The 23,148-nt window shown below is 36.3% G+C and overlaps 1 protein-coding gene and 1 long non-coding RNA gene across 7 annotated transcripts in view; both read right to left on the reverse strand.

The window, feature by feature from the left end:
* Window positions 1-23,148, reverse strand: part of MKLN1 (muskelin 1) — a 396,930-nt gene that overhangs the window by 156,900 nt on the left and 216,882 nt on the right. The gene's annotated exons all lie outside the window — the stretch shown is intronic.
* LOC126949736 (uncharacterized) lies at window positions 1,976-23,148 on the reverse strand. The gene is made up of 2 exons (XR_007723957.1): window positions 4,741-23,148; window positions 1,976-4,606 (listed from the first exon to the last, which is right to left on the reverse strand). It is a non-coding gene; the product is annotated as an uncharacterized LOC126949736 (long non-coding RNA).

Raw genomic sequence — 23,148 nt, forward strand, 5'->3', positions numbered from 1 at the left:
GGGAGGCTGAGGTGAAGGAGTGCTTGAACCCAGGAGTTTGAGACTAGCTTGGGCAACATAGCGAGACCCCACCTATACCAAAAAAAAAAAAAAGTTTTTAAATAAAACAATGAAATAAAAAATAACTAATAAAATGTCCTCTTTTTCATGTATACTGAAATATTTAGAAATAACATAACATAACTTATATTTACTTTAAAATAAACCAGAAGAAAGAAAGAGAGGTGGGTGCAAATACAGGTTGAAAACTATAGAATGTCCATGGCCTAGCAAATAGCAGGCTATTGTAGTATCATTAGGTACTATCACTCAAAGCAAAACTCAAGTCAACTTATTAGTACCAAGCAACTGAAAATGTTTGAGCATGTAGTAATTATCTCTAAGGACTCAAAGCACTTTGGGAACACATACCTGCAAACTCCACACAAATGAATGGAGCAACCACCAGGAAAAAAGAATGGCAACAAAATAAAATAAAACACTCCTATACAGAAGAATGATAAAATAGAAAATTCTCACTAGACAAAAATCAAACTAAAAAGCTCATTAACATGATTTGGTGTCTCCCCAAAACCAAAAAATCAATGTATTGAGACACTCATATAAAAATAGTCCTCAACTGCTGAGTATCTCAGAAGGCTTGAATTATCAATCTTTTCAGAAATTAAATGACCCTTCAGAATATATTTCAAAACCAAGAACTATCCCCTTTCTACCTAATGCAAAGATCATTAAATTTGTACATGATCTGGCAATGATTTACTGCTTAGTACACACAGTCTTCAAACCTTAGACAATATAACAATATAATCACAGAGGGATTAGAAAGGTTTAAGGCCGGATGCGGTGGCTCACGCCTAAATCCCAGCACTTTGGGAGGCCGAGGCAGGCGGATCACAAGGTCAAGAGATCGAGACCATCCTGGCCAACATGGTGAAACCCCGTCTCTACCAAAAATACAAAAAATTAGCTGGGTGTGGTGGCACGCACCTGTAGTCCCAGCTAGTCAAGAGACTGAGGCAAGAGGACAGTTTGAACCCATGAGGTGGAGGTTGCAGTGAGCTGAGATCGTGCCACTGTACTCCAGCCTGGGCAACAGAGCAAGACTCTGTATTAAAAATAATAATAATAATAAAAAAAAGATTTAAGAGATCAAACTGTTTCTAAGCACTCTCAAACCTTCATTTATATGTAATTAATTTAACTAAAACAATCACTATCATCTAACTATATCAAGTTCTTAAAATATCTTTGCTGGGCAACAATTTAGCTTAATATGAACTATAATATGTGGATGTGGGGAAGAGTACATGTCTTTAAAAAATTACTCTGTAATATCAACTCTTTGCTGTCTTGCGTCAAAAAAGAACTTCAGAATCTAAATCCCTCATTTTGTATGAGAAAAAAATAAAAGGCTAGAGAAACTAAATGACTGATCTAAAATTACCAATTAATCGGTGGTAGAACTAGGATTAGAACTCAAGTCCCTGGTCCTAGGTCAGTGTTCTCTCTATACCACACTGTCTCAATTCTTTCATGTTTTCCTTTGCATCAGATCCAGCTTTTGCCACAGTATAATACAGTAATTTGAAACTGTACTAAAGATGACAGGTCAAACCAATATTATCTAATCCAAATCTGCTTACTTAATGAGAACTCTCCTTTCATTCCCATAATAGGTATCTTTGACTAATGCCCTAAGTCCCATGGTAAAGCATTTTTCAAACTCTCTTCCTCAGAGAAATCCAGAGGATCTACAAATATTTTTAAATTACATTTGTGGGACCCTGTCTAAAAACAAACAAACAAACAAAAAACCCAACAACTATAGTTAACTCTTAAAACTATTTAAAAATTCAGAGTAGTATAGATCAAATATTACCACAATGGATAATATCATCTATAAAAACTTGTGTACCTTGTTTTGTGTTAGCTTTGGAATGAAACTTCTCCCAACATCTCTGCATATACATGAATTATTTTTTTTTTTTTTTTTTTCTTTTTTTTTTTTTTTTTTTGAGACAGAGTCTAGCTGTGTCGCCCAGGCTGGAGTGCAGTGGCGCGATCTCAGCTCACTGCAAGCTCCGCCTCCCGGGTTCACGCCATTCTCCTGCCTCAGCCTCCTAGTAGCTGGGACTACAGGCGCCCGCCACCACGCCTGGCTAGTTTTTTTTTTGTATTTTTAGTAGAGACGGGGTTTCACCATGTTAGCCAGGATGGTCTCGATCTCCTAACCTCGTGATCCACCTGCCTCGGCCTCCCAACGTGCTGGGATTATAGGCGTGAGCCACCGCGCCCGGCCTCATGAATTATTTTCTACATGTGTCCCTGATTAACGGCTGTAGTTGTATGTTAGACTTTCAAAAGCTCATTTCTATATATGCCTGTTCGCATAAAATTCACAAATAAATTCACACCTAGAACATATCTGATAAATGGGCAAGGTTGTTTTAATGCTCTCTTCATATATTTTATTTTATTTTATTTTATTTATTTTTTTGAGATGGAGTCTCACTCTGTTGCCCAGGCTGGAGTGCACTGGCTGTGATCTTGGCTCACTGCAAGCTCCGCCTCCCGGGTTCACGCCATTCTCCTGCCTCAGCCTCCAGAGTAGCTGGGGTTACAGGCGCCCGCCACCACAGCCAGCTAATTTTTTGTATTTTTAGTAGAGACAGGGTTTCACCGTGTTAGCTAGGATGGTCTTGATCTCCTGACCTTGTGATCTGCCTGCCTCGGCCTCCCAAAGTGCTGGGATTAGAGGCACGAGCCACCCCGCCCAGCCTCTTCATATATTAATAAGAGATATGTCATACGGCAAATCACAATATAGATAGCTGTAGCACAGAATACAACTTTGGAGTGCTTTTCTGTTTAAATATTATATGGAACATGAGCAGTTTAGTGATATAACTGAAATCAAGTTTATTACAGGTAATAACTCTCCTCACTCAACAGTCAGACAACTCATACTTACGTATCTTAGAGCTCTCAGCCTTTCCTTTGTTAAATTCAGAATGTTCATCAATTCACAAACCATTAGTTTGTTACTATACTATGATTACCTCACATGCCAGCCAACATTTGTTTCAAAAGCACTACTGTCTTTATAATTCAGTACCCATTTTTGCAATTTAAAAAATGTTATTGCACTTTATAAATGGAAAACAGAAATACAAAAGCCTACCAGTAATATTAATCCACTTGAAACAATAATGGGCATCAGATTAGCCAGACGAAGAAAACTTCAGATACTAGATTTAACCAGTTTAAGCATAAATGAAATGCTGAGAAAACAGTTTTTAAAATCACATCAAAAGGCAAAAGTAAAAGAGCCAATTATGGATTTATTGACTCTCACCTCCAAATTCACCCTTTTTTCCTCCTCTTTGAAAATGGATTTGGGCCCTTTATGTTTCCTCTACCAGCTGGCACAATGTTAAGCTGTGTCAGTAAGAGGGGGCAGGAGTCATCGCAGCAAGTAAGGGTTTTTTGTCATTGGGTTTTTTTGTTTTTGTTTGGCTTCTTGGTTCAGGTATGCTTGGCCTGCATGCTCTTGCAGCATACATAGCTTCTCCAGCTCTTCATTCCTGCCATACATATTTCTCCAGCATCAGGCTCCAGCAGCATATACAGCTTCAATGCCCAGTTCCTGTGCCTGAGCAGCTTCTCCAGCACCAGGTTCCTGCATCTGAATGCAGACTAATTATGGATATTTTTGCACTTACTCTCTTGACAATCAGCAAGGCTGTTCAAACTAATGACTTCAACTGAGTCTTTCTTTAGCTAAGATAAATTTTCCTCTATTTTTTTCCTTTAATTTCTATTTTTTTTTCTAATCCTTTTCTAGGCCTCTTATTAGGTAGAAGGTGCAGGGCTGCTATATACAATCATGCAGGTTGCACCGTGCACTAGAAGATCCCACTGAAGAGTGAAAGCTGAAATTCACCTGTGTCCCACCCATCAAGTCCTGAATCCCGGTCAAAGAGCATCATCTGCTCATTAAGCCACATGTCCTGAAGGTGAGAAGGCGGACCTTCTGGATCAAGGCTAGCCTCCATGTTCAATTTTTCATTAATATTTTCCTATCTTTTTGCTTTTGTTTAGATTCCAAGTCTTTTCTATCTATACATGTAACTATATAATAAATACATATGTATATGTAATTATATAAAAACAATAACTTTTGTAGGATCTTCATCATAGTCTAGTACTTTGGGCCTAGGCCCAAAATAATAGGTTATTTTATAACCTAGGAGCATCAGAATTTTTGAAAGATTCGCAAGTAACTTGAATGTGCAAACTGCTGTCAGTTAATGGTGCACAAGCTTTTCTGCTCAAGTACCCTCTAAATTAATTTTGAAAATCTATGCACATCCTCAACATTTTTTAGTTGCAAAATGTTTCATACCTTATAATTATCACAAAGGTTGTGATTTCCAGTGTACTTTAAATTTTTTTTTTTTTTTTTGAGATGGAGTCTTGCTCTGTTGCCCAGGCTGGCGTGCAGTGGCCGGATCTCAGCTCACTGCAAGCTCCGCCTCCTGGGTTTTTACGCCATTCTCCTGCCTCAGCCTCCCGAGTAGCTGGGACTACAGGCGCCCGCCACCTCGCCCAGCTAGTTTTTTGTATTTTTAGTAGAGACGGGGTTTCACCATGTTAGCCAGGATGGTCTCAATCTCCTGACCTCGTGATCCGCCCGTCTCGGCCTCCCAAAGTGCTGGGACTACAGGCGCCCGCCACCTCGCCCAGCTAGTTTTTTGTATTTTTAGTAGAGACGGGGTTTCACCGTGTTAGCCAGGATGGTCTCGATCTCCTGACCTCGTGATCCGCCCGTCTCGGCCTCCCAAAGTGCTGGGATTACAGGTTTGAGCCACCACGCCCGGCCAATTTTTTTTTTTTTTGAGACTGAGTCTCACTCTGTCGCCAGGCTGAAGTGCAGTGGCGCAATCTTGGCTCACTGCAACCTCCGCCTCCCGGGTTCAAGAAACTCTCCTGCCTCAGCCTCCCGAGTAGCTGGGATTACAGGTGTGCACCATCATGCCCAGCCAACTTTTGTATTTTTAGTAGAGACAGGGTTTCACCATGTTGGCCAGACTGGTCTTGAACTCCTAGCCTCAACTTACCCGCCTTGGCCTCCCTAAGTGCTGAGATTACAGGCATGAGCCACCACACCTGCCCAAATATTGTTAATTTTTAATAAAGTTGTTATATATGCTCTTTTAAAAGCATCAATAGAATAAAAATACCATCATCTGTTTTTTAAATGAACAGCCTCTTCTTATACAGTCAAAAGTTTATATTATCTTGGTTTCTCCTTAAACTTCCCCCACAGACTTTTCCAAAATGTAATATATGCTGGAAGGTCTTTCATTTTTCACTCCATATGACTTCTTTGAGAAAATGCCATGTAAATTAAGATTAAGCTTTTTTTATTTTTCATCATGAGATTCCAAGTGATTTTAAAAATTTCTTCTGGATGTTGTTATCAATTTCATAAACATATTACTGACCAAAACAATATAAATATATTAAAAACTTTGACAGATAATGATTAAGTATAAAGGTATTAGGGATGATTCTCAAAGACACGTGTACTTTCAAAACAATTATCTCATGTATATATGAACAAATATCACTGCTAGAATCAAATGGGATTCAACATCAACTCTATAGTTATTTTTAAAATTTTTTTTTTTTTGAGACACAGTCTCGCTCTGCTGCCCAGGCTGGAATGCAGTGGCATGATCATAGCTCACTGCAGCCTCAAATTCCTGGGCTCAAGTGATCTTCAAGCCTCAGCCTCTCAAGTAGCTAGAACTACAGGAGCACACCACCACACCTGACTAATTTAATGTTTTGTAGAGAAGAGGTCTTGCTATGTTACCCAAGCTATTCTCCAACTCCTGGACTCTATGATCCTCCCTTGCTCACATAAATAAATACAAGGCAACAGAAGGAATTTCTGTTACTACAGTTTGAGAATTCAAAACCTGAAAACCCAAAATCAGAAATGTTCCAAAATCTGAAAACTTTTTGAGTTCTGACCTGACACTGCAAGAAAATGCTCATGGGAGCATTTCAGATTTCAAATTTCAGATTAGGGATGCTCAATTGCTAAGTATATATTAACATAATGCAAATATTCCAAAATCCTAAAAATTCCAAAATTCAAAACACTTCTGGTCTTAAGCATTTCAAGTAAGGGATACTCAACCTGGACTGTTCCTGTACTGCTAATTTTTTTTTTTTTTTACCACCTTCCAAATTATATGCCAAAAATCGCGTAACGAGCTATCATTAAAAATTATTTATGATCAGTCCAGGTGTGATGGCTCACGCCTGTAATCCCAGCACTTTGGGAGGGCAAGGCAGGCGGATCACCTGAGGTCAGGAGTTCAAGACCAGCCTGGCCAACATGGTGAAACCCCATCTCTACTAAAAATACAAAAAAAAATTAGCCAGGCGTAGTGGCATGTGCCTGTAATCCCAGCTACTCAGGAGGCCAAGGCAGGAGAATCGCTTGAACCCAGGAGGTGGAGGTTGCAGTGAGCCAAGATGGCACCACTGCACTCCAGCCTGGGCAACAGAGCAAGATCCGGCTCAAAAAAAAAAAAAAATTATCTATGATTTATCAACTGACAAATTGATTAGGTCCTCCTTTTATTTTGTTTAAAAGAATTGAGAACCACCTTTTTTGCATTTAACCAACAACCAGCAACGACAATACTGCTGGTGAATAGACCACACTTTTGAGGAGCAAGGGCATAAGCCACAGGCATGTTCTTAGGCAGATCAATTTTAGGGAAGAATACACAAGAACCGTAAGACTTAGGAAACAGTATTTTAAAACTATTTTTGCCCGCGTACCCAGTGGAAGGTCTACATGTAATCCCAGGGATAAGCATGCCTGAATTTGAAGATGCTCAAAATTAGCTACTAAAAACTGAAACTGCTGGGTCATAAGAGTACTTAAAATTTTAATTTTAAATCATAGACTTAACTTTATTCACATCACTTTTCTATTAAAAAATCCTTTGATGGCTCCTCACTTTAAAAAAACAAAGGAACTCACTAACATGGGACACAGGATCCTATATAATTTGTGTTTATAATCAAAGCAATTCACACAAACACAATTATCCATTTTTTTCTTATTTAAAAGTAGTATTTGTTATTTGCTAAAATAAGATAATATTTAATATTTCAGGCAATACCCAAAGAAAAGGCACTTAAAAAATAAAAATCACCCCAATTACTACAACCCAGAGATAATCACTTAATATTTTGGTAAATCTCCTTAAAATCTTTTCTATATATACAGGCATACAAATCGTGTGTGTTTTTAAAATATAAATTGAATCAAACCATTTTAAAATCAGGGTTTTTTTTGCTGTTTTCTCTTTTATATGCCATTGTATCTGAAGCATTTTCTCTACATCATTAAAAAATATTCTAAAATTTACATGTGGCAGCCCAATATCCCATCATAATTCAAGGATATACCAAAAGACTGTCTCATTAAATCCAATAAATCTCAGGGCAACACATCTCTATCAACAGCATTAGATATCTGCTAGAAGATTAATCCGCAATTCACACATTCTCAGATTTATGTAAAAATAAGTGCTCCCTGTATGCCCCAGAAAAGCAGGTTAAAATATCATAAAAGATATCTTAATTTCCTCAAAAGAGTAAAATAAAATTCAAAGAGTTCTGTTTTCAATATATTTAATTTTTTTACAGAGAGTAGTACATCCCCTAAATGCATTTGTGATAAGTGCTTATTATCTTCTGATATGCAGAATCATAAAGAAACTATAAATAAACAGAAGGGAGTTCACTGACAAATAACGAGGAGAATAAATGTTAATTACACAGAGAGGAAAGTGGCAAGTGACTCTGGAACAGTATCAGTCAAGTTACCTTCAATAAACACAATATAATACTGTAACTGTGAAATAAATCTTAACAATAACTGAAAAGACTTACTAAAAGCATTAAAAAGGATGAATGTGGAAAGAAATAAGGACAAGGACACCATTTCATATATACAAAGTCTAAGAAAGAAGTACATGATCAAGGACCCAGTCCATTAAGTGCCTTGTATAAACTTTAGGGAAAAGTCTACATCTTTCTGGTTATGATATGCTACACTAGCCAATTTCCTAAATTGGAGCTGCTGAATATGCACAGGGGTAAGGATAAATTCCTACATTCAAGAAATGCAAAAAATGGCAAAAGAAATTAAATCAGTACCCAAAGGAAGGCATAGCTCATTTACCTCTTTCAAAGTCTCCCCTCAAGCCTTCCTCAACAGTGGAAGCGCAATTCTCTGAATTTCAGTTCTGCAGCATTTACTGCTTTTGTCACTTACTCATACTTAGCCTTTGCTACCTCCTATTGAACCATGTATGGAAAGTGTATCACCAGAGTTTCCTTCTTCTACCTTCTAACAGATCAGGCTATCATCTGGAATCAGTAAGCACCTAATAAATCTGTTTATGGTAAAAATAGGAATTTGAAAAGCCGTAATACCACTATATAGCAATAAAAACATACGTTTTTTAAAAAGGTTTGTCTTTAACCTGTCACCCATCATAGCATTTTAGGTTGTAGAAAACAGAGATCTCCATAGATGCCAAAGACTTAAACTTTCAGACCTAGATGTATGAATTTTCCAATCATCTGAAATTCTAAGCTCTGGAAGAAACTATTTTGTTAAACTAGAAGTTATTTTCAGCTCTTGAAAAATCTATGTCTCTCACTTCCCAGTCATCAATGCTGAAAGAAACAAATAGAAAAAGATTAATTTGTTTTAAAAAAACCTATTCTCATTTTGTATAAGGAAAGAATTCATAAACAAATTTCACTGCTTCCAAAAATGTCTCCCATTTGATATTTCACATATACACAAACAATATACATTTTAGGAAAAAACACACTGACTTTCAACTACTGTCCCCAGCATGAACTGCTTAGCAAAGTATCATATGTGTACCTATGTGTGTACGTGCCTGTACATTGATAGGTAAATATCTTCAAAGATGAAGGCAGGGAGCTAATTCACGTATTCTCAAGAAAAATAAGGAACACAAAGGACTAGCTAAACTGTCACAGAAAATTCTCAAAGTAATACATTTGAAGTCAAGCAATTTGCTATCTAATCCCAAATGATCACTTTCCTTACAGGGCTTCAATTCATACGCATTAAACGGTTTCTTGACACTACATAACAGAAAAAAAAAAAAAAAAATCAACAAAAAAATCTGGCAGTTTCTCCAATAACTAAATCATAGAGTCAGCAAATGACCCAGAAATTCCACTGCTAGACATATACCCAAGAAATGACAACATGTCCACAAAAAACTTGTATGAATGTTTATTATAGCAGCATTATTCATAATAGCCTGTAAGTGGATATAATCCAAAGGTCTATCAACTAATGCAGGGATCCCAAACCTCCAGGCCACAGACCAGTACCGGTTCCTGTTAGGAACTGAGATGCACAGCAGGAGGTGAGTGGCGGTGGGTTAGCAAGCATTACTGCCTGAGCTCTGCCTCCTGTCAGATCAGCATAGGCATTAGATTCTCATAGGAGCACCATCCCTACATGCAAGGGATCTAGGTTGGGTGCTCCTTACGAGAATCGTGTTGTTGTTGTTGTTGTTGTTGTTGTTGTTGCTGTTTTGGTTTTGTTCCTTATAAGAATCTACTGCCTGATGATCTGAAATGGAACGATTTCATCCTGAAACCATCCTCCCCGCTTACCCCGATCCATGGAAAAACTGCCTTCCACAAAGTCAGTCCTTGGTGCCAAAAAGGTTGGGGACCACTGAACTAATGAATGGCTAAACATACTGTGGTATATCGATACAATAGAATACTTACCAGCCATAAAAACGATGTAGTACAGATACATGATACAATATTGATGAACTTTGAAAACAATATCCTAAATGGAAGCCAATCACAAAAGGCCATATATTATATGATTCCATTTATAGAAAAAGTCTGAAATAGGCAAATCTATAGACACCAAGAGTAGTTTAGTGGTTGCTCAGAGATGGAAGAGTAAGTGGATAATAGCCAAAGGCTACAGTTTTCCTTGAGATTATGAAAATGTTCTAAAATTGACTGCAATGACGGTCACATCTGTGAATGTATAAAAAAATCCATTGAATTGAATACCCTAAAGTAGAATTGTATGGTATATAAATTACATCTCAAAAACACTGTTACATGAAAAAAAAAAATCAACCAACAAATAATTATGTTCAAAGAATTAGAGGAAATGATCCCTATCTTAAAATTAATAAAAATACAGATACTCAAAAACTATTAGGCAAATCAGATTCTGTAATAAACTGCACTCTACAAATTTTTCAAAGTCTCATTAAAAATATTACCTATAAAATCATAAATAACTTCATAATAAAAATCATTTAAAACTCAACAATTTAAATAAAAAGCTTTCTATTGTTACAAGTCTTTCCAAATATAATACCTCCACCCTAGAGATAACCAATTTCACTCAAGACACTCTCAGATTTTGCTGAAACTCATTGAAAAAAAATACAGAATGGACTTAAAACTATGTCACTAATGTGACATTCTGAATATGGCCAATATGACACCTTACAGTCCTAAACCAAAACTGCACTAAAAAGAGAAAAGTAATCAAAATGGCTAGTTAATTCACTCATTTACTCATTTAATAAATATCATGCTTGGACTACAATGATGAAGGAAAATTCCATACATTCTATGGAGTTTTTGGTCTATTTGGGAAGACAGCTATTAATCAAGTAATTATAATACATTATACATTTTAATACAGGAATAATTATACATTTTAATACAGGAAGCCAGGCATGGTGGCTCACACCTGTAATCCAGCACTTTGGGAGGCCAAGGCAGGTGGATCACCTGAGGTCCGGAGTTTGAGGCCAACATGATGACACTCCGTCTCTCCTAAAAATACAAAAATTAGCCAGGTGTGGTAGTGCGCAGCTGTAGTCCCAACTACTCAGGAGGTTGAGGCAGGAGAATTATTTGAACCTGGGAGGCGGAGGTTGTAGTAAGCCAAGACTGCACAACTGCACTCCAGCCTGGGCGACAAAGCAAGACTTCATCTCAAAAAAGAAAAAAAAAGCTGTAATTACAAACTGTAAAAAATGATCGACAGGTACTTGTTGCTATGAAAACATTTAACTGTAGGGCCAGGGGAGTGGGTGCCAGATCAATGGGGAAAGGGGGGTCGGGCAGGATTTCCTGAGAAAGTGACATTTTAGCTGACAGCTGAAGAATAAACAGGAGTTAGATTTTATGACTTTTCTGATGCAACTTCTTAATCAAAAGGGAAAAGGGAAGAAAAAGGACAGTCACAGAAGGGAAAACAAACGTATCCAGGATTGTTTAAAGTAGCTTATTATAGCATTTCTATGTATATAAGACAACTTCCTTAACAACAAATACATAGGTGATATTGGCCATAATATTAGTCATACTAAAAAAAAAAAGTAGGAATATTTTTAAAGTATTAAATACTAACATTTACAAAAACCAAAGTTTACACCAAACCCAAGTATCTTCTTTCTAGACCTACATCTTCACAGAAATATAAGATTCCATAAAAGTTCTAACAAAAAGGTAGATAATTTAAAAATCTTATTACATGAAGGGAAATACTATACTTAAAGATTAAACTCTCAATTTTCGTTTTTGTTTTTTTTTTTTTTTTTTTTTTTGAGACTGAGTCTCACTCTGTCACCCAGGCTGGAGTACAGTGGCACAATCTCAGCTCGCTGCAACCTCTGTCTTCTGGGTTCAAGCAATTCTCATGCCTCAGCCTCCCAAATAGCTGGGAGCACAGGCATGCACCACCACGTCCTGCTAATTTTTGTATTTTTAGTAGAGATGGGGTTTCACTATGTTAGCCAGGCTGAATTTCTGACCTCAAGTGATCCGTCCACCTCCGCCTCCCAAAGTGCTGGGATTACAGGCATAAGCCACTGCACCTGACCAACTCTCAATTTCCTAACCTTATAAACAAGTAAGTCTCAAAAGAAATGTGCAAATCACCAACAAAACCAAAAGTAAAATCTCATTTTAACTCTTAATAAACATTTAAAACAACTGCTTAACAATCACTCTTCAGCCTTTTGGCTAAGATCAAGAATAAAACAACTGCTAACAAATCATGTTATAGTTAGTTGACCCTTGAACAATGCGGGGCCTAGGGGCGCCAACTCCCATGCGGTTGAAAAAGCCATGTATGACTTTTGACTCCCATAAAACTTAACTGCTAATAGCTTACTGTTGACCAGAAGCCTTATCAATAACATGAAGGGCCAATTAACACATATTTCATGTGTTACATGTATGACATACTTATTGTATTCTTACAACAAGCTAGAGAAAGGAAAATGTTATCAAGAAAATTAAAAGAAAGAGAAAAAGTATTTACTATTCATTAAATGGAAGTGGATCATCACAAAGGGTCTTCATTCTTGTCATCTTCACGTTGAGTAGGCTGAGGAGGAGAAAGAGAAGGGATCGACCTTTCTGTTTCAAGGTGGCAGAAGCAGAAGAAAATCATGTATAAGTGGACCTGCAAATTCAAATCCATGTTGTTCAAGGGTCAACTGTATTTATGTTCCAAAATTATTTCCCATCAGATAGCAAGAATAAGCAGTTAATGAAGGAAAACACTGAGCAAGAGACAAAGAACTCTGGGGATCAAGTCTTACATTATTACATTAATATAACCATGAGAAACTCATAGGCCTATAAGATATAACACTATTCCAAAAGAACTAAACACAAAAAGATTTCTGCTTTTGAATATGACGGAACAGTCTGTAGCAGACCAACACTCCCTCTTGAATAGAAAACCTGTATTAAATAGGGAGAAAGTTCTTAAAATATCAGAGACTTTCTGAGGTAGCTAAGAACTCACTGAAACTTTCTGAGGTGACAAGAAACTCACTGAAGGGTATCTAACATTCTGTGCAGCTTTCCCTTTCAAGACATGTCACCTATTTCTTTAATGGCACAGGACAAGAGGGTGGGAAGCCAAAAAAGGACAGCCACTAGGAGGCAGAGAAGTCAGCAAAGTTTTTGGCAATTTCGTGGGAGTAGGGGGACAAAACTTGGTAGCTAAGTCTTGAGGAGTCAAGATCCCATTGTGATCTTGTGAAGGCACAGAAGAACAAATCTGACGCTCAGTACTGATTTTCCTCTTGAGGGATTTGTCAGCTTTTAAACTACACATAGCAAAAGGCTAAAAAGCCAGCAGAAAGCAATTAAAAAGGAAGAAGGAGCTTTTAAAGCTCTCATGGGTCCGGAGAAAAAAAAAAGCTGGAGAAGCCCTAAAAACACCCTATCTCTTAACTGAGATCTCTAGGGCACTAACAAGTTGGAAGCCAACTACAGGTAGAACAAGGTTTATAAGGCTGAAAACCTAACCTCAGCTCAGTCCTTGACAGTTGCAGTGATCTCTACCTGCCTGCAAGAAGATGGGTGAATCTGAAGATATGTGAATCCTATCTGGGGAAATGTATCATTTTAGATACAAAATGTGTATCTAAAATTCTGCACATAATGTCTGGCACTCAATCAAAAAGTTGCCTAATAATAATTATTACTATTATGTTATCCACATATAATAGTATATATAATGTACAATAGAATATATAATTAACATATGTTAATATACAAATATATTAACTATTATTATTATTTGACCTAACAAGATGCTAAACCAAAAGGAAAAAGATGATGGAAACAGGCCTATAGGTGATCCAGATACTGGAGTTTTCAGACACAGACTTTAAAGCAATTTGATTAATATGCTCAAAAAATACATGACTTTCACATGAGAATCAGAACCTATCTTAAAAAGAGAGAACCAAATAAAAATTCTAAAACTAAAAAATACTATAACTAAAATTAAGAATAGACGGTTTTAAAAAGCAGGTTGGACATAGTTAAATACAGAATAAATGAACTGAAATACAGTCAAGTAAAAACTATCCAGAATGGAGTAAGAGGACGAAAAAAATTATAAAAATAACAGAAGAGAGCAAGAGACATATGGGGGATGATAAAAAGTATAATAAAGATTTAATTGGAGTCACAGAGGAAAGCAGACAAAAATGGGGCAGAAACAATATTTTTAAAAGGTCAAAATTTTTTCACAACTGATCTCATACTACAAATTCAAGAGGTGCCAGAAACTTCAAACAGAGTACAAACAAAACCATTATTAGGTGCATCACTGAAAAGCTGTTTAAACGTAAAGAAAAAGAGAACGACAAAAAGAAAGGCAGCTGAACAAGAAAGTCACATTACCTTCCAAGAAGCAACAATAAGTCTGACAGCTGATTTTGCAACTGAAACAATGGAAGCTAGAAAACAATGAACTGAGACCTTTAAAGTGCTTCAAGAAATAACAGCTAATAACGCAGAACTCTACAGTCAGTTAATATATTCTTCCAAGATGAAAATAAATGAATTTCAAACAAGCAAAAACTGAGAATTCAGTACCACCAAACTCCCCAAAAGGAGCTCTTCAGACAGAGGAAAATTAATCTCAGATGGAAGCATGTAAATACAAAAGGAAATAAAGAACAATGGAAAGGGTAAATATTAACTGTACAAAATAACAGTCTCTGGATTTAAATGTAGACTTGAAATGCATGGCAATGACAACATAAAAGCAGGAGAATGATAAATGCTATTAAAGTTTTCTAGGGTCCTAACAATGTCTGAGATGTTTTTCAAAATCCTAATGAATATGCAACTCTAATGTACCACAAGAATGCTTGTGGTAATCTAGTGTAACCACCAAAAGAACAGTAACAGAATATATAACAAGCTATTAAAGGGAGGAATAAAATAACATTTTTTAAAACACTTGATTAATTCAAAAGAAGGCAACAATGGAGAGAAAATAGAATATAGAACCAGTACGACAAACAGAAAACAATAAAATGATAGCCATAAACCCAAATTTATCAATAATTATATTTATTGTTAATGAGCTAAATACACTTCAGATTTAATTGAAAACAGGCAAACAAAAATCTGTTTATTCTTAACAAGAAACAGACCTCAAATATAAAGCTACAGAAGCATTAAAAGCAAAAAGGAGAGGGAAAGTTATACCACACAAGCAAACAGTTGCCAAAATAAAGCAGGTGTAGCTATACTAAGACGACTTTGAGGCGAGAGACAAGTATTACTAGACATAAAAAGGGACATGTTATAACGATAAAGAGTCAACATACTAGAAAGATATGTTTGTATGTGCCTAGTAATATGACTTCAAAATACATAAAGCATACAGTTTAGTTCTTTATAGAACTAAAAGGAGAAATATACAAATCCACAATCACAGTAAGACACATTTAACACTTAACCTCAAGACACCTCTCTGTAATGAATAGAAAAAAAGGCAAAAAAGATTCAGTAAGGATAGAGAAGATTTGAACAACACAATTACACAATTTACAAACTTGAACTTAACAAAGTACAGAGAAGACAGTAGTTAATAGCAGAATGCATAGTCTTTTCAAGGGTACATAAACATTTATAAAAAGGCTGAGCCATGAAACAAGTATCAATAAAGGTCTAAAACCATCCACAGTGTGTTCTCTAATCATAGTGAAATTAAGAAATTAGTAACAGAAAGATAACTAGCAAATCCCCAAATGTTCAAAAAGTAAGCAATATACTTGTTTAAAAAAAAAAAAAAAACCCACAGGTCAAAGAATAAGCCAAAATAAAATTTGAAAAACATTTTTGCATAAATGACAACGAACATGTAACATACCAGAACTTGTGGGATACAGCTAAAATGAGCTGAGAGGAAACCCTACACTCTTATGACTAAACATAGCCTAGTTTTCAATTATTATTAACTACCAATTCAAAATATAAGTTATGTTAGGGTATTTTAATCTAATTAACTGCCATTCAACAACTTTTTAAATGACAGATTTATATTAGACTACTTAAATTATTACTAGATAATGACTATAAATGATATTTCCTTTCTCTTTGTATACTTTTTAAAACATGGATTAATCTTAATAAGTAACATTTCATCATAAGCAAAACCCATTAAACAATATCTTTATATAGTATGAAAATATATATATATATATAGTATTATACAGAATGTTGCTTTGACTTCACGGATTTTTACAAATATTCATAACCAAGTCATGAAGTTCTCACTAAACAACAAAAAAAAATTTTTCTAACTGAAACATCTCCCCAATGTGCAAAGATGTTAAGAAGTATTTTCTTCAAAAGTCCCCCATATTAATAGATGATAATACTGCTGGACTTCTAGAGCTTTATCTGACCACCCCTTAATAAGCAACAATGTACAGAATCAGCCATTCACAAAACAAGCCCTGGGAAATCCAGTAGTAGAGAAGATACCCGGATGAACTATCCTAAGATTGAACCTATAAAGACCTAAAAATTTTATAAATTTTCCACTCTATCGTCCCTTATCAGAGATTTCTAACAAATGATATTATAAACAAATAGTAATTAGGGATCTCTAAATTCTCAACTGTTCATTCTTTGAAACATTTTATACATATTAAAATGTCTATTATAAATAGCTGTATCTCTATAGACTATGTAAAGTCTAGAAAATCTTTCATATTTCCAAAAATGATTTTTGAATGACTGAAATACAGCAAACTCATTGCCACAAGTGGCTGAAATGTATCTTATTTACATGTAAAACATCACAAAGTATTTGTATCAGGCCAAAAATCATTTATTAAAAACCTATTTAAATATTTACCTAAAAGTTAATGCAAATAATAGGACCATTTACCCATCTGCCCAAAAAACTCTACATAAACCTCTCAACATTTATTTGATCAAGATAAAAAGTATTTCTACAGAAGAAACTGATGCTCAGAAAAGAATCATAACTTGCCAAAAGTCACAAAAATCTAATTCTAGGAATCAGCTCTGCAGACTCAAATTATCATCCTGAGTTTACCTAATACATTTCTTCCATCCTGAGTGTTTTTATTTTTCTGAATTTCTAAGAGTCCCAGACTGAAAAATACAGAACTTTCAGTGGCCAGTAGATTCCCAAGCAAGGCCAGTGTCTTTAAATCTCAGTTTAAGACAGGGAGAAAAGGAAGAAAAGGAAGGGCATAATAGTCTCTAGTCTCCTGGGAGTTGCATGCCTCCAAACTAGGGTTCACAAATTCTAGGTTGCAGGAGCCTATAGAATTATTGTAACAAGACCTCAAACCCATTTGCATAACCACCATTATCTGTACACCAAATACACAATAAATTTCATAAATATGTTCTATTTTCAACCAGATGTGATTAATAAAATCAAAATTCACTTAAAAGCTAAAATAAAGGGATAGGGGATGAAGAAACAAAAAAGTTATTGGGAGCATTATCACTTTTGAATTATATAAGCAATCTCTAGACATCTCTAAGGACCTGTCTCTGATTTAAACATGTTTTCTTCCAAATTACCAAGGATAATGCCAAAATGAACCCAGAGTAGTCCACACAGATAGAAGGAAAATAAACTGATATCTTGAATCCAGCAACTCAACATCTAGGAATTTATCACCAATGAGTTCAAAATTTTTTTCCAGGCTATGCGCAGTGGCTGTAATCCCAACACTTTGGGAGGCCAAGGTGGGAGGATCACCTGAGGTCAAGAGTTCGAGACCAGCCTGACCAACATGGAGAAACCCCGTCTCTACTAAAAATACAAAAAATTAGCTGGGTGTGGGGGCACATGCCTGTAATCTCAGCTACTCGGGAGGCTGAGGTAGGAAAATCGCCTGAACCTGGGAGGCAAAGGTTGAGGTGAGCCGAGATCATGCCATTGCATTCCAGCCTGGGCAACAAGAGCAAAACACCATCTCAAAAACAAACAAACAAACAAAAAAATTTCTATAAAGCAAAATTACCTCATGACTCATAATGGTCAAACAACAACAAACACAAATGAAAATAAAATAAAGCCACAAAGCCTAAATGTCTAATAACGGGACCAATTAAACAAAATGACATAAAGTCATTACATGGAATATAATGCATCCATAATAAATAAATTTTGGCTGGGCACAGTGGCTCACACCTATAATCCCAGTACTTTGGGGCACTTAGGTGGGAGGATCATTTGAGCCCAGGAGCTGGAGACCGGCCTGGGCAACATAGTGGGACCCCATCTCTACAAAAAATTTAAAAAGTTAGCCAGGCTTGGTTGGCTTGGTTGGGCATGGTGGCTCATGCCTGTAATCCCAGTACTTAGGGAGGCCGAAGCAAGTGGATCACCTGAGGTCAGGAGTTCAAGACCAGCCTGGCCAAGATGGTAAACCCTGTCTCTACCAAAAATAAAAAAATTAACCAGGAGTGGTGGCACACACCTGCAATCCCAGCTACTCAAGAGGCTGAGGTACAAGAATCGCTTGAACCCAGGAGGCGGAGTTTGCAGTGAGCCAGGATGGTGCCACTAAACTCCAGTCTGAGTGATAGACCAAGACTCTGTCTACAAAAAAAAAAAAAAAAAAAAAAAATTAGCCAGGCATGATGGCATGTGCCTGTAGTCCCAGCTACTTGAGAAACTGAGGCCGGAGGATCGCCTGAGCCCAGGAGGTCGAGGCTGCAGTGAACTATGATCATGCCACTGTGACAGAGCAAGACCCTGTCCCTTAAAAAAAAAAGACAATATAGAAGAATATTTAATAACATAAGGAAATATTTACTATTTGTTAAGGAGGAAAAAGCAAATACAGAACAGTAAACAGAGGACAAAAGTAAATTGAAAAACATATACATCTACAGTACAAAATCTGGAATGATAATCAGTATTTAAAGGGTGACTAGTGATCTTTAGGTAGTGTTATCAAGGTTAATTTAAATTTTGTTTATGTGGGTCCATATTTTACAAATATTCCATAACAAACGTAGAGCATTTTTTACATCAAAATATATATTAAAATATATATAAAGTATATTTTTATATATTACATAAAAAGTGTCTATTTTTTCTTCTTAGACATGGGGTGTTGACGAGGTGCTGTCTTTTTCTTTTGTAGAGACAAAGAGGAAGGAAAAGAATATATATATACACATTTACATATTTTTTACGTAATAATATATAAATATGCATATATGTTTTATGTAACAAAAATATATAAATATTTATATATTTTTTTCCTTTTGTAGAGATGGGGTATTACTATGTTGCCCAGGCTGGTCTCAAACTCCTGGCCTCAAGTGATAGTCCTGCCTCAGCCTCCCAAAGTGCTAGGATTACAGGCATGAGCCACTGTGCCTAGCCTATATTCATTTTCAAATGTGAAATTTTAAAATTAGTTTTAAAAATAGTTGAAATAAATTCATCTTCTATTCTAGTGGTCAAATCATAACATTTGTACTCTGAACCATGAATCAATCACATGTTGACACAAGGTACTATTTTAAGTACTATTTGATTTTAAGTAATAAGACTAACAGGAAAAAGGTAAACACACTTAAAAATCTATCAGATTTTATCATCTAAATTATCTAAGTCATTCAATAATATGTAAACAAGATAAGAATCATTGTATACCAATGAAATTACCTAATATGTAAAAAATACTTTCAAAGTTTCTCCCTGTTCTCATGAGTATACAAAAATCTTACACATCAAGATAAAATCTATTTTTCCCTCTCTTGCTGGTCTAACCTTAGAGCACTTCTTATCTGTAATCTCAATTAGACATATACAATAGCCATGTATAATAACGAGCAGCTTTCGTAACAGAAGAAGTCAAAAGGCCCAAGATGAGAACCTTATCACCTACATTTTCTTCCTCCTCCTCATTATTATTATTATTATTGGAGATGGGGTCCCACTGTGTTGCCCATGCTGATCTCAAACTCCTGGGCACAAGTGATCCTCCAGACTTGGCCTCCCAAGTGCAGGGATTTCAGGTGTGAGCCACCCTGTCCTGCTCCTCTTACATTTTCAACTCTTAGACCTGGGCAAGTTAACTTACCTCTCTGAATCTCACTCTTCCTAGCTCTAAAATAGAATAATAATATTTATCTCATAGGGTTTTTGTGAAGACTACATCAAAGAACGCATGCTAAATGCTCAATACAGAGCCTGAAGAATAGAAGGTACTCAATAAGTGGTGACTGTTATTAAAGTCACAATGCAATAGTTTTTAAGTCAGAAAACCTGTCAAGCCTCTGGAAAACTATATGACCCTGGGCAAGCTACTTACCCTGTATGGACCTCAGTTTCATCCTCTGCAAAACACACACACATATATAATACCTATCTTACAGGTATGTGCCAAGAATTAAACAAAACTGTATACAAAAAGCATCTTGCATATATTAAGTGCTCAACAAATTGTAGCTAGCATCATTATTAGGTGCAAAAAAAAATTTGAGTACAGGGATTAGCAGTTTACAAAACATTTTTATGTATAAGAGTATATGTAATTCTATGAATTATTTAAATAAGTATATTTAATTCTTAAATTAGGTGTAAATTTCAGAAAAAAGTAAAATACAGGCAATCTCTTCTAAGCACACAAAAATAAAAGGCCTTTTTTTAAGTCTCAAAGTAAAAATGTGTTCCCTATAACTGGATCCACTTTAACATTTTTAAAGTCCAAATAAATCAAAAAGAGTTGAAAGGGGAAATGTTTACTTTTTCTGCCTCTGGAAGAAGCGAAAAAAAATTCTAAGTCCTTAGAAAGAAAATAGAGATAAAATTGTTCAATTTTTTTTAATGACTTCACATTTCTTTACACAACTAAAATATAAGTGCCTTTAATACAAGAGCTCTTAAAGTTCTGATTTCCTGTACTATATATACCTTTTGTGCAGAAGCAGTAAAACACTATAGTTAAAAACCACAGACTGTGGAGTCTGACTACCTTGATTCAAATTCTGGCTCCATCGTAGCTGTGTGACCTTAGGCAAGTTTTAACTTCTCGCTACCTGTTTCCAACATCTGGCAAATGGAGATTCCTCTTGGGACTGTGGTAAGGATTAAATGAGTTAATACACTTAAAAATGTTCATCAGAGAGCCTAGCAAATGGATGGCACATCACAACTGTTTACCATTTTTGTTACTGATTTATTACTGCCACCTCGAAATGCTTATATCTATGTTAACAAATACGTGCCACTTTGTGGACAATTTCAACAAATGTCTTTACCTAAAATGAGACCTGTTTAAGAAGTACCTTAATATGGTTTCCACTGCCAATATAAGATACAGCAATTGCTGCTAGAGAGGATTTTAGGGCAAAGGTAAGTAAAGTCCATCCCTTTCTTACATCTTCTGTCACACAGAGGAGTAACATCTTTGCTTGCTAATAGAAGTTCAGAGCCAAGAGTTTTATAATTTAGGCATGACACACACCAACCCAGCAGACACAATATTCTCCAACATGTCATAGAGATTAAATAAGATATAGTAAATGGAAGTGTATGAAAATTACATATGTATTAAATACTATTTTATGTATGTACTTGAGAAAATTGCAGCAATGTATTTCTCCAATCTCATATTGTTGCTTTCTAACTCCAAAACTAGTGTTCTGCCCACTGCAAACCAGGGGCCAGAGTAACAAAACACAAAGTCAGATTAAAGTTGCCATCCCACTAAATCATTTCCTGCTTGAAATGTACTTTCTTAAAATGTCTGTACAACAGATAACGCAAATAGTACTTGTATTATCCAAGCCTCAGGCCTACACCAAAAATTTAAGGAGTGACATCCTGGAAATAGGCCAATTCAAGACCAGAAAAATGTCTCTACAATTAGATCAAACAATGCCACACCAATTCCCAACTGTCCATAATCCTAGCCTGAGTATAGAAAAAAGCTGAATAACTTCAGATTCAAGAACATGATAACCCAGAATATCAGAGGTCAAGTACATAGGGCCACATTTCAACTCCAAGTACATGGCTGGAATGTTTACCTGGCTCACTAACTGAAAGTTGGGTTTCAGCATCAATCAGGGATACGGCCATGAATAGGCTACACAGGCCAGATCAAACCACAGGTCACTTGGCACCCTTCATTGGGCCAGATCCTACTGAATGCCAACCCTTGACCTGGTGAATAAAATGGGAGGCTGGCAGTCAAGACAGATTCTTCCAGTTGCAGCTCCATTTTGAGATTCTTCATTGATATAACCAGTGAAATCAAATTTGGATAAATGTGAAGAATTTCTCAAATATAGATGGAAAACTTACTTGAGTATGCTTCACAGATCTAGCCACTTTTTTGTTTAGCAAAATATTCAGTAAAATATATTATTCATTAATTTGTTTTGTTCATAAAATCGTTTCGGTCCTGTGAAATGGTTAGAGAGACAACTAGCATTTTTCTTCAGGATCTGCACAGCTCTTAAGCCTTTACTAAGCCAGTTTCTCCACTAGCACGTAAAATTGGAGTTAGATTTGCTCCTCCTTTCAAAAATAAGGCAAAGATAAATAAGATACTATGTAAGAGTATTTTCAGCATTTCAGAAGGAACTTGCTAGAGAGAGAAAAAAAAAAAAAAAAAACCCTAACAATGCAACTGAACTCTTTTTTAACACCTAAATCAGGGATCAAGACAAAGCCGGTGTTGAAAATCAAATTCATTAAAGCCAGATTTTTCTATGTTTGAGTTTCTGGGTTGGGAAACGGGTCTGTGTCCATAAAAACCCATCTTCTAATGAGCTGTAATACTGAAATTCTTCGGTAATGTCACTCCTTCCCACTCCCTATCTTTTCAGAACTTCCAGGCATTAAAGACAACGTCTGCCAATTCTACAACTTCTCCCCGCCTGCTAGGATTCAGATGGATTCCACAACTTTCCAGCCTTCCGTGACTTTTAACACTACTCTAGAGCTAATCACTTTTAATGACCCCACTCTGGAATAGGCACTCCTCGGCTTTACACTTTGTCCCGGCAGCAATCGACTGAACGACATGTCCCCGAACGCCGACCACCTCGGACGACCGCAGACATTCGGGGTAGTTTGCAAGCGGGCCGGGCCCCGCAAGCTCGGATTCCTGCCCCACCTCCCAGAGCCGCCCGTCCCCTAAGCCCTCCTCAACCTCAACCCCC

This window comes from Macaca thibetana, chromosome 3 (genome assembly GCF_024542745.1).
Source record: "Macaca thibetana thibetana isolate TM-01 chromosome 3, ASM2454274v1, whole genome shotgun sequence".
In the NCBI taxonomy this organism is placed as follows: domain Eukaryota; kingdom Metazoa; phylum Chordata; class Mammalia; order Primates; family Cercopithecidae; genus Macaca; species Macaca thibetana.